The sequence below is a fragment of the Cibotium barometz genome, chromosome 4, assembly GCF_041138505.1.
Source record: "Cibotium barometz isolate CiBa-2024 chromosome 4, ASM4113850v1, whole genome shotgun sequence".
Lineage (NCBI taxonomy): Eukaryota > Viridiplantae > Streptophyta > Polypodiopsida > Cyatheales > Cibotiaceae > Cibotium > Cibotium barometz.
In genome coordinates this window covers 13455597-13467817 of record NC_141049.1, presented here as the reverse complement: position 1 = coordinate 13467817, position 12221 = coordinate 13455597, and the positions used below count along the sequence as shown (strand labels likewise).

General features: G+C 38.9%; 1 pseudogene; it reads left to right on the top strand.

Moving 5' to 3' along the window:
• Positions 1-7390: 7390 nt before the first annotated feature.
• Positions 7391-9622, top strand: LOC147638932 (25S ribosomal RNA; annotated as a pseudogene).
• Positions 9623-12221: the final 2599 nt, after the last annotated feature.

The following is a 12221-nucleotide window of genomic DNA, read 5'->3' as shown; positions in this document are numbered from 1 at the left end:
CGGCTGATTGGAGAGAGGCATCTACCTAGCATATCAAGGGGTCACTAACTGATTGCAGAGGTTGATGGAGTTATACCTATCCACTGGATCATTGGCACATTTTTAGTTAAGATCACTTGGACATTTGGATCACTGGTACATTTTTAGATGAGTTATCACCACTTGTGGTTGGGAGTTTTTTTTTGGGACATCGTGCCCCTTCAGGTGATGGGATTCTCGAAACTAAAGGAGGAAGAGATCGTTGCTTGCTATTCCATTCAATCTGGATGGTAGATGGAGAGATGTGATGTACATGTGATCAAACCTGGCTTTGTGATCTCTCCAGTGAGCGTAGTGGGTCACTCTAGGAAGTGTTGGTATACTGACCCTTGACAAATGATGGTTACTCATGCTTCTAGTGTTTCTAGCTGTATGTACCAGAGATGTTTACTTCATGATATCCCCCAATTACTATACACACCACCTTCACTGAGTATTGACAACACCTGGGAGATTATTGCTAGTTTCATGGCGCGGCATATCTCAAAGACCAGATGCTTAGAGGCCTTCAAGAATATGCAGGTTTATGACACCCACAATGTACTTGTAGTACATGGAGTGACATTGATGTTCATGGGTCTGTATACAGGGATAGTCTAGAGCTACATAGACAAAATGTAGCATATTTATGATAGTGTGGAATCATGGTGCTTTCTTTGCCTCTACTCCTATGAGGCTTTTATGGCCACAGTGTGCCCTCGATTGGTTGAGACCTCCCTAGCTTTTGGTTTGAGATCTCCCTTTGTATGATTTTAATCTACTCATGGTAGTCTCTTTTTTTAAATTAAAGAGTATTGTTTTTTACTATCAACTTTAGCGAGCATAATTGTAGTTCGAATCGATACTTGCTTTGAAGGCTTCATCATATGCCTTCATGGTTAAAAGCCAATGAATAAATATTAGAATTCCATCTACTTAAGGTCTTGTTTCACTTAAACTTTCACACACTTATATAACAAAGATTAAGAATTATGAAAAGCTATATCAATCCTTGAAAACATCGCTTTCAGTATTGACTACCTTGAATTTGAATTGGAGTGTGCCAAGTTAACAATTTACATCCTTCTTTGCTTGGACCATGCTATCCACGAGAGGTATCTTGTTATTAGCACATCTCCCTCCTCTTTAATCTTCTTTTTACTTGGTTCTAAAAGTTTTATTTTCTTACACTTGTTGCTTGTAACTCGCTATACTAAAGTGATGGTACTACATTGGGAGGGAGTCCGTGACTTTTTGATGTATAAGTCATCCACTTTGTGATGTATAAGTCCATGAAGTCCTCCACTCTGTGATGTATATAAGTCCAAGTACATCTATATCAGCCTTTATATGTGTTTTGGGGTGTCTCCAATGTGATGCACATTCATTGATATAAGTGAGTAAATACGAGGTGTAAGTGTCCCCTTGAACAACTTGTGTAGAGGGGTCTTTGTCTAGCCAAGTGTGAAGGTGCAGTCTCTGTCTACCTTTAGCAATCAAGCAAAATTCAAGAGAAAGTTGTGGAGAATTGGATGCCCTAAATTGTGTGCTTCATGACACAGATGCCAAAGTCCATTTATGTAGATGTCAAAGCCTTAGGGGGGGAACCTAACTTGTGATAATTGTAGTCAAGAAGACACAATTTGATAATTTGTCTAACACATCTTGTGCTGCTGTGTGTAAGTAAGACACTTTTTGGTAAAAAATTTGGCCATTTTCTAGGCATAGCTTCTAAGCTTATCCAAGCTCTCAAGTTGCAGATGAATGTATCAAGTTTCTATACTTCTCTATATTAGAACAAATTATTTATTCAAATGTCTAGCTTCAATATTTAAAACAGACAAAGAATTGGATTCATATCATTATAATTTTTAATTCTTCAAATGAACGAAGCCATTGAAAATTCTATAGCTTGAGGAACAAACTTTTTATAGCTTGAAACACATGTTTTTAATTATTAGTAGGACCTAGAAGGTGTTGTAGCATGTGGATTCTCATACAAAAATATGTGTCATAGCCATGATGCATGTGTCCTCCACATTTTCCATGTTGGAAAGTGTCTTGCATTCTTCTTGAGTTGCACACTTATGCACCCTGCTTGACATCAAAACATATACTCTTGCTTGGGTCGTATATAATAGTGTTCATGTCATCAACCTAGGTTAATGTGCATTGGCATCCTCATACACAACAAGATGCCAAATTAACACCCTTAGAAAGTGACAAGGGTTTAAAATAATAAATCATTTTTGCTTAAGTAATTGTGAAAAAGTATATGAATCTCTATGACTACTTGTTGATGCTACTCTCTAGGTTAAAACAAAATCTATATGTTGCATCTTGCATAAAAGTAGATACAAACATGCTTTCAAGAGAGTCCAACTAACATACCTATAGTGCTTAGGAGTGAAAGTTAAGTTTCACATCCTTAATGTGCCTTAATCATTTGGCGAGTTAGAGTGGCCTCACCCTCCATAACATCTTGTGCTTTTTTAAAGCTACACTTTTATTATGAAAAATTGATGTGACAATACCACCACCATCAATTAGGTATGCTTTGCACTTTCCTTTTCCATGGTTTTTCTTTTTAAAAAAATCCCCTTTTTCTATTAAAATTTTTGTTCTCACAAAGGTTACCTTTTATCTTTTGTTCTTGTTAGAGGTTATCTTTTAACACTAGCATGCATGCATGTGCTTGTGCGTGCGTGTGTGCGTGTGTGTGTGCGTGTGTGTGTGGGGCACATGTTTAGCTTTATTAATGCAATGGTAATTAGGGGACTTACTGTTGTACCGATCCCTCAACCTCCTAGTGGTGGAAGCTACACAATTGATGGTAGGCTATGTGAACGCTATTGCTTGTACAACATGCTAACCTCACACACTCTCACGATAGAGAAGAGTAAGAAAAGCACTCTCAAGATAGAGAATAATAAGAAAAGAACTCATTGCATAAGCATCCACATAAGCATCCAAGCAATCCCTCTCTCAACATGCACACATCCACATGAAGATACACAAGAGAGCAAGAAGATACACTTTAGTTTGTATAATGGGGTTGTGTCCTTTCTCATTAGCAAAAATATATTATATGTACATAACCACCTTTTTACATGTGGTCGCTCCAAGGCTATGTGTTTAGGATGCATGTGGTGGTCTAAACTAATATATACAAGGTGTCTCTAGCTCATGTATTTATGTATTAGAGCTCGGATACCCATTATCTCTTATCATTTAAGAGTGGGTTAATACAAACATTATGTCACCACATTTAAAAACATATGACTGTAACACCAAAGATTAGATAATTTGAACCACAACAATCAAGTAATGTTAACCATGACATAACTACTTTGTCCTTAGAATCGTATAATTGCTAGGGAGTTGAAGCTTAAAGCTTAAGTTTCTTTGAATGAGTAGGCTATGTGGTTTGTGCTTAAAATAGTGGATTGGTGGCCAAAAATGCATCTCGTCTCAAAGGAAAATGACCCGGCAGAGCTTGCACAAGTAGGAGAGCACTTGCAACATTGTTGGTGTCCTGTGTTGAACTCCACACTTGGCTCTTTTTCCATGAGCTACCTGAACTCCTCCTAACTCCACACTACTAATGAGGGATGGGCATATATGTGTGATTCATGCACATATAGTGCAGAGTATAACACTAAGAAGATACTAAGTATCTAATATTTTGAAAGTGTGGCTTCCTCCATCTTGGCTACAAGCCATGATCCTCAAGCCACGATGCTATTCTATAGGGTTTTGAACCATCTTATCAAGACTCCAGTGCAAAAAGGATATGATGATGGCTTTTCTAACTATGCACACCTCCAACACTTCAAAACCAATGTTTTGGTCCATTTCAATCCAATCGATGAACTCCTATGGACCACCTTTATTCAAGGGGTAGTACCACTTCAAGTTCACAGCCTTCAACAAAGGGACGATATTTTCTTCTTCATCCTCATTGAGAGATGGGCTGGTTTCATACTTTGGCATGTCAATATGTGTTGGCACGTATGGAGGTGCCTTTCTTCTTCCTCAACTCTATGATGAGTGGGGGGATGGGGTTGAAACCCATGGAATTACATAGGATTGGTTGTGTGCTCTTTGTCCACTTCTTCATTCACATCCAATTCAGGCAATAATTCTCTAAGAAATTATGCATAAGATGCATGCTGTAGTGTGGGCATATCAAACATTTCTCACCTCAAGTGTTCTTTGGATCATCTTCCTACGTCTTACCCTTGCCCTTATCTTAATTCTTGTCTTGATAGCCACTAGGTCCTTGTGGGGGCTTTTGGGTTGACCTGATGCATCTACATTCTTAATTTCACTAGAATCCTTGCCTCCCTCCTCTTTAGCTTCTTCATTTCCCTTTTGATCATCAACATCTTTGTCATCTTTTGGGTCTAGCATCTCAAAGAAGTAGAATGCATTTTTCATCTCTACATCATCAACATCACCTTTTAGATATACTTCATGAGACACATCAAACTGGTATTTGAGTTGAGTTAGGTTAACATAAAAATGGTATGGCCTTTATTACTAGTCTTAAGAAAGTATGTACACAAAGTTCTTAGACCTTCCCTATTTGACATGAAGTTCTTAGACCATCCTTAATTGACATTAAGCTTATGGTAAGGCTGCTTTATATGTTTCGGTGCTGGCTTACAAAAGATATTAAAAAGATAGGTTCCCATTCATGAGCAATTAAGATGGCAAAATGCCTTATGGTAGGACGAGCAAGCGAACCATGTTACGAACCAGCAAAGTGGTTAACACCCCTTATAGGCCCAAAGGAATCATATTTTTCTATAAGGGATTGCATATCATAATTGGTGTTGTCAAATAGGGAAGGTCTTAAGAATTTTGTGTACATACTTTCTTTAGACTATTAGTAGAGGCCATACCATTTTTATGTTAACCTCTTTGCTGCTTAACATGGTTTCTCACCCGCCCATCCTATCATATGTAAGAAGGTGCTTTGCCATCTTATCTCCAGGTACCTAATCTTTTGTAAGACGACATTGGAACATATAAAGTAGCCTTAATATGAGCTTAATTGCAAATAGGGGAAGTCTAAGAATCTCATATACATACTTGCTTATTAAGATGAGTAATAGTGACCGGACTATTTTTAAGATTTTATCAAACCTACTGTAAAAACTAGTCACGTATATATAAGTTAGTTTTGACACTAAGCAATAGACATTCATTCCCTTACAATAGAATAATTGTGATCTCTCTTCTTCTCTACGCTTGCTTGCATGTATGCTATCGAATCTTGCTAGATAGGTTTAATTATAGGTTTCCCTCTTCCATTATCTTCTTCCCTATCAACCTTTTGTGATAGAGAACCACTACAAAGGCTATCTCCTTCTTGCCTCCATCTAGGCAAGGGGAAGATCTACCTTCACCCCCTTATTAAAGCAGAATTCTAATGTGATAATAGAGTTGCACTGCAACACATGATTCAACAAGGCTAAGGCACTTGACTTGACTATATATTGGCACCGCTACTGTTAGGGACTATCCAAGGGATTAACTCCATTTTTCTATCCATTCCAAGATAATGGGATCACCCAATATTAACCCGGTGTTAACTAGGAGGTCACACTCCAAGTAGGGCATTCTATTTTCATACTTGGAAGGGGAAAACCTTGATTTCATTGGTCTATTGCATGGCTTTAAAGTGCATAAGGCTTGGATATTATTACATAAAGCCAAGAAATAGCTTATCACTTGGATATTATTATATAAAGCCAAGAAATAGCGCATAAGGCTTGGATATTATTACATAAAGCCAAGAAATAGCTTATCACTTGTGGTTATGAGTAATCCACTTCAAAAACATAAGCTTTGAGCTCCATTAGGGGTGGATTAAAGTGGAATAGTTATTTTTGGTTCATGCATTTCATATTTTTCATGTATTATTAGAATTATTAGCTTGTGATTAGTAGTCCACTTCAAAAACATAAGCTTTGAGCTCCATTAGGTGTGGATTAGAGTGGGATAGTTATTTTTTGTTCAGGCATTTCATACTTTTTCATGCACTATTGGAATTAGAGTGGGATAGTTATTTTTTGTTCATGCATTTCATACTTTTTCATGCACTATTGGAATTAGAGTGGGATAGTTATTTTTTGTTCATGCATTATTGGAATTAGTAGCTTAGAAGCTTACAAAATAATCAAAATTATTAAAATAACCATCATTAATTACTACAGTTAGGAACCTTAATCACCCCCACACCAAGTCCAAGAGCTTAAAAAAATCCAAAAGCTAGACCAAACCATCTCTTGGGTTGGGAAACATAAGCAAACAGCCCCACCATAAAAAGACGTCAACACATGTAAGCTTAGAGATGTGAGCCATGAGCCATGAGTTTGGAGGCATGAGTCATGATTCTAGAGGTGCGGGTCAACAGACAGGGTTAACACAAACGTGAGTCTAGAGGTAGGTAAATCTAATATTGTACTAGATAGTTAAAACCACCTTGAAGACTTATAAGGAATACCTACTCCTGTCTTATAAAGATTTTATAATCTATATATCAACTACAATTTCCAAGAATTTTTTTCCCTTGTACTTGTTGTAACATTACGTATATTTATTATCTAATAATTATAAGTTTTGGAGCATTAAGTATAATTGTTATCCAATAGTTTCACCCCAACCTTGTCATAGGCCTTTTTCGTAAAAATATGGCCTATTTCATAAAAATAAAATTTGTGATCCTAGTTCATAAAAATAAAATTCATGAGCCTAGATCATACAAAAATAATGTGAGCCTATAAACTTGATTCTACAAGTGTGAGCCTACATCTGTGAGCCTAAATCCATGAGGCTACATGCAGGGTGAGCCTAGGGATGTAAGCCCACCAGAGGTGACGTAAGTCTTCTCACTAGACGTACACGAGGCTATTTCATACCAACAAGGCATGATCCTACACGACTCTAGAGGCGTGAGTCTAAAGGTATGACTCCACAGACATGAGCCTATATACATGATCCTAGAATAATGTGAGTCTACTACATGCGTGAGCCGGGGTCTACTCCCCCCCCAAAAAAAGCTCAAACAAAACAAAAAAAACACTTAGTTTTGGAAGCTTGAACAGAATAGGAATGTCTGAATTCAATTTTAGACTACCTCAAGAAGGAGGGGTTGTTTCTTTTGCCAGAGTCTTTGATGTAAACTTGATCCAGATTAATTGTTGGAAACGACAATATAATTGTTGTTTCTTCGCTAGAGTCTTTGATGTAAACTTGATCTAGATTAATTGTTGGAAACGACAATATAATCAATTGACTAGCACTCACAATAGAGTGCTCACTTATTAAGAAGGCAACACTCCTTCTTTAGATCCACCTTAAGCAAGGAGGTTTGGGACAAGATAAGCAACCTAAGCATAGAAGTGAGTAGAGGATAGCAGAACCTTGTGAAATATGAGTCTACAGTCCTCCAAGCCCCAGATTTATCAAAATTGGCTATATAACACCATCAACTTTGTCAAAGGGGAGTTAAACCGCCCTATCTTTGGGTAAAGCTCTAGTGAAGGAGTGGGAAGAGGACCAAGAACATTAAGGTTTTCTCCCTCAGGAAGTGCATAAACCATGTTAGACACCAAAACGGACACCAAAACGTTTCAAACATGTGTCAAATTGGGTTTGTCCCAAATTGGCCACATCCAATCAGCCCAACAACCATAACTACACTAATTGAGATATGCCACTTTTTTGTACCCTTAAGGATAAGCATCCCACAAAACACCCAACAACTACACACAATGTAAGCAAGAGTCCACCATCTATAGGAGCCCATTATGAGTTCCAGTTTCTCTTCGTTTTGAACAAGGAACAAGGAACATGGGGAAGGGTAAAGAGCCAATGATTGGGACTACCTCAAATGGGAGGGACTAAGAGAAATCACAATATGTGTCCTTGGCTAGCAAGCTTACAACCTCAAAGTCATGATGATGACATAAGACATGTGCTAGCTCGGACTTAAAATATGGTGATCTATGCCTGAGTAGGGTGAAGCCAGAGGAAACTTTGGTGGAGGCTTGATGTGATACTGACATGCAAATCATTTGTCTTGGGTGGTATAGGGGAGCAAAAGACTAATCAAACCATATAGTAGTTGGTTCCCTTGCAGTTTCCCTCAAGATTGCTCGATCTCATAACAGTTTTATCAGGTAAAGTGAATGAGTAGAGGCATTGGGGGTGAAACAACCTTGACGTATGCTCAAACTTTAAATAGGGAAGCATCTGGGATTGCTCTCTTGAACCCAGGTGCAGAATGGGAGCTCCAAATGGGCCATTGTTGGCAAGCTGTGAATTGGTGATGCGGGATGAAATGAAAGTCGGGTTACGGTGCCTAATTGCATGCCTAATTGCACAACGTTAACCTAGATCGCACAATGGGTGTTGATTGATTAAGATAGCAGGATGGTGGTCATGGAAGTTGAATCCGCTAAGGAGTGTGTAACAACTCACTTGTCGAATCAACTAGCCTTGAAAATGGATGGCGCTAAAGCGTGTGACCTATATACCACACCATCGAGGTGAGTGCGAGGCCTTGACAGTAGGAGGGCATGGGGGTCATGGTGCAACAGCCCCTAGTGCAGATATTGGTGGTAGTAGAAAAGATTCAAATGAGAACTCTGAAGACCGAAGTGGAGAAAAGTTCCATGTGAATATCAATTGGACGTGTTAGTCGATCCTAAGAGATGGGGAAGTCCTATGTCAAGGGTGCAATGCGTGCCGTGCATTGAAAGGGAATTGGGTTAATATTCCCAATCTGGGGCGTGGCGTTGGATGGCAACGTGATCGAATCTGGAGATGCCCGGCGAGGGCCTTGGGAAGATTTCTCGTTTCTTTTTAATAACTTGCTTACCCTGAAATTGCATATTGATCCAGGTGGAAGACATTGTTAGGTGGGGAGTTTGGATGGGGAGGCACATTTGTTAAAGATAACGTAGGTGTCCTAAGATGAGCTCAACAAGAATAGAAATCTCGTGTGGAACAAAAGGGTAAAAGCTAGTTTGATTTTTATTTTTAGTACGAATACAAACTATGAAAGCATGACCTATCGATCCTTTAGTTTTTCGAAATCTAAAGCTAGAGGTGTCAAATAAGCTACCATAGGGATAATTGGCTTGTGGTAGCGATGTTGTTTTTTTATGATTTGATGTTGGATATTCCTATCATTGTGAAGCAGAATTTGCCAAGTGTTGGATTGTTCACCCAGCAATAGGGAACGTGAGTTGGGATTAGACCGTCACATGAGATAGGTTAGTTTTACCCTACTGATGAGCAGTGCCACAATAGTAATTCAACTTAGTATGAGAGGAACTATTAATTCACATAATTGATCATTGCACTTGGTTGAAAAGCCAGTGGCGTGAAGCTACCATGTGTAGGATTATGTCTGAACACCTCTAAGTCTATTAAATCAGGCTTAATAACCCCCCATGAGTTTCCATCAAAGACTCACTTACTTTGAAAATATTTATTCCCTTAATTGCTATATGAAATCATGGCATAATAACCCCCTAAATTCAAGGTATTGTGCCCAATCTTTGGGCTGAAATCAAGAGTCTCTTGTCTCTAAGCACTTGACAAAAGAAGAGGCCTTGGGTTGTTAGTGATAGGCAAATTAGGGGGACAAGTTTGTTAATAGATTCATTGGGAGCTGGAAAATCTATACTTTCACTATCAATTTCTTTACGAGAATACTAGAGTCATTAGTAACTAAGGGCTAGATTTCACGGTACTTGGGGTGGTGAAGCCTATCTCGGTGGGGTGGGACTTAAGGGTGTAAGTGTGAGTTTCTAAACTTGGTTTGGCCTAGTCTAGTTATGACTAACCGGTTTCATTGGTGGAACCATCAGGTCATGATGGTGATGTTATGGATGCATGGCGATGGGCATTTCTTTGTAGCCCCCCCTCTCTCTCTCTCTCCCTCTTTCTCAACTTCTCACCTAACTCATGTATGTGCATTTTAATGCTCTCAAACTCTATATAAGTAGTCCATTAGTAGTGCCATTTTTTTTAAATTTTTATATACAACCTATCATCACATCCATCATCCACCATCCACAACTTACCTCTCCCCCCTCCCCCCCCCTCTCTCTCTCTCTCTCTCTTTCCCCCCCACAATTCTTCCACAACTATTGAAACCCTTTACTCACTTATTGCATACCATGTGTTTTGAATTGAATTCCTCAATCAAAGCCCCCTCTCTCTCCCCCCCCCTCTCTCTCGCTCTCTCTCTTTCTCTCTCTCTTGCTTGCTCCCTCTCTCAAGGATGATCCTTAGTCCATCCGTGTACCCCTCTTCAAACTCCTCGATAACCATGCCTCTTATCAATTAAGTAGTTTATTATCATAATAGTTATCTATACGATATATAAAGGAGATTGAGTTCTCCCCTACCAAGTGGCACAAAAGAATGCAATGTGGCTATTGCACAAAATTTCATGGTCTTCTTTATATTCTAATTTTTAAGCATATATAAAGGGGACTAGAGTTTGACTTTTCTCTTTTACAAGTGACCATATGACATTTTGTTCAGGCTTCTCGCATTCTCAATTTTTCTCTTTTTAGCTAGCCTCTAGATTCACACCTAAAGTCTCCAACGTTTCTCTCTCACACACAAATAATGGATAGAGAGAGAGAGAGAGAGAGAGAGAGAGAGAGAGAGAGAGAGAGAGAGAGAGAGAGAGAGAGAGAGAGAGAGAGAGAGAGAGAGAGAGAGAGAGAGAGATTCTACATGGAAATCTCAACCTTCTTCAATAAATATTCACTCAACTCAAGGAAAATTAGTATTCATTAATGTCCTAAGCTCAAGATGTCTACCTTTTATGTTTAATCTTCTACAATTTAAATGCCTACTTATGTCATTGCTCAAAGTCCTCATTTTAGGCCTTTAAGAGGAGAATGATGATAAGAGAGAGAGAGAGAGAGAGAGAGAGAGAGAGAGAGAGAGAGAGAGAGAGAGAGAGATGTATGTACTATAACATTGTGAGTGTGGGGGGGAGAGATAATGTTACATTGGTCGCCTATGGACACACAACTCATGAAGGAGTTGAGCTCTAGATCACCACCCAGCCATTGAGAGAATGGGAGGCAAACTCCACACAACCGAGCATCTATCATTAGGGAGATTTTGAATATATTTTGGGCCTTTTTCTAATGAAAGTAATTAGCAACAGACTAATAGGAATAGAGGATTGCGCACATTTGGTCTCCTTTGAATATAGGGAGGGAGACTAGGTTTTAGGGAGGAGGACTAGGCTTTCAGGACTAATAATTACACTTGTCCTTTTCAAAAAGTAGGGGGGTTAGGGTAGGTGTGGTCCCACCATTCTCGTGGCTCAAAAAATCCTTAAAAATTTGAAATTTTCAAGATTCCCCAAAACAGTCACTTTTTTCCCCAAAAACCCATCTCAAATTTCATTATAGTAAAAAATTTCATTTTCAAGTCCGCTTTCCCTCTTGAACGTCCAAATTAAACTCTCATTAACCTTCCTCCCTTCTTCTTCCATCTCTTTAATATCCATCAAGCTCGAAACCCTAATCTGCATAATGTCATCTTCACTTTTTCTTTCTCTATCTCATTTGCCTAACCCTAATCTCACTACTATAGCTTCATAGTTGATATGGCTGCACCACGAAGAAGACCAAAAGATGAGATTGAGGAGATCTCGTTATTGTAAAACAAGAGGGATGATGATGGTGCTTGGGTAAGAGAGGCATTTTGCAAGGGTGCTTGGGTTTTCTTGCAGCCTACTGCTATTTGTCCGCACTAAGTTCGCCGCACTAAGTTCGACGATGAGATGTGATGGAGCTTCATTGGAAGGGTCATTTATAGGGATTCAAAAAATCGAGCAATGGAGACCTAGTGGCCATTGTACAACATGTGTACACGCCACGAGACATCTTCACCAACAAAATCGATTCCCATGCAACTGTAAGTATCATAGGGAAGGAAGGAGGCATGTGATATTACGATAGCTACCTCTTGTATGTTTAATGATCTTATTTTTGGGTTGCAGATATTACGATAGCTACATCTTTCATGTTTAATGATCTTATTTTTAGGTTGCATATATTTTTCTTTCCAACTTGGCAGAGGAGCAACCATTATGAAGCCTTACTGAAATATTTCAAGCACTCCATGCAGACATTGGTGAGGCACTGTTT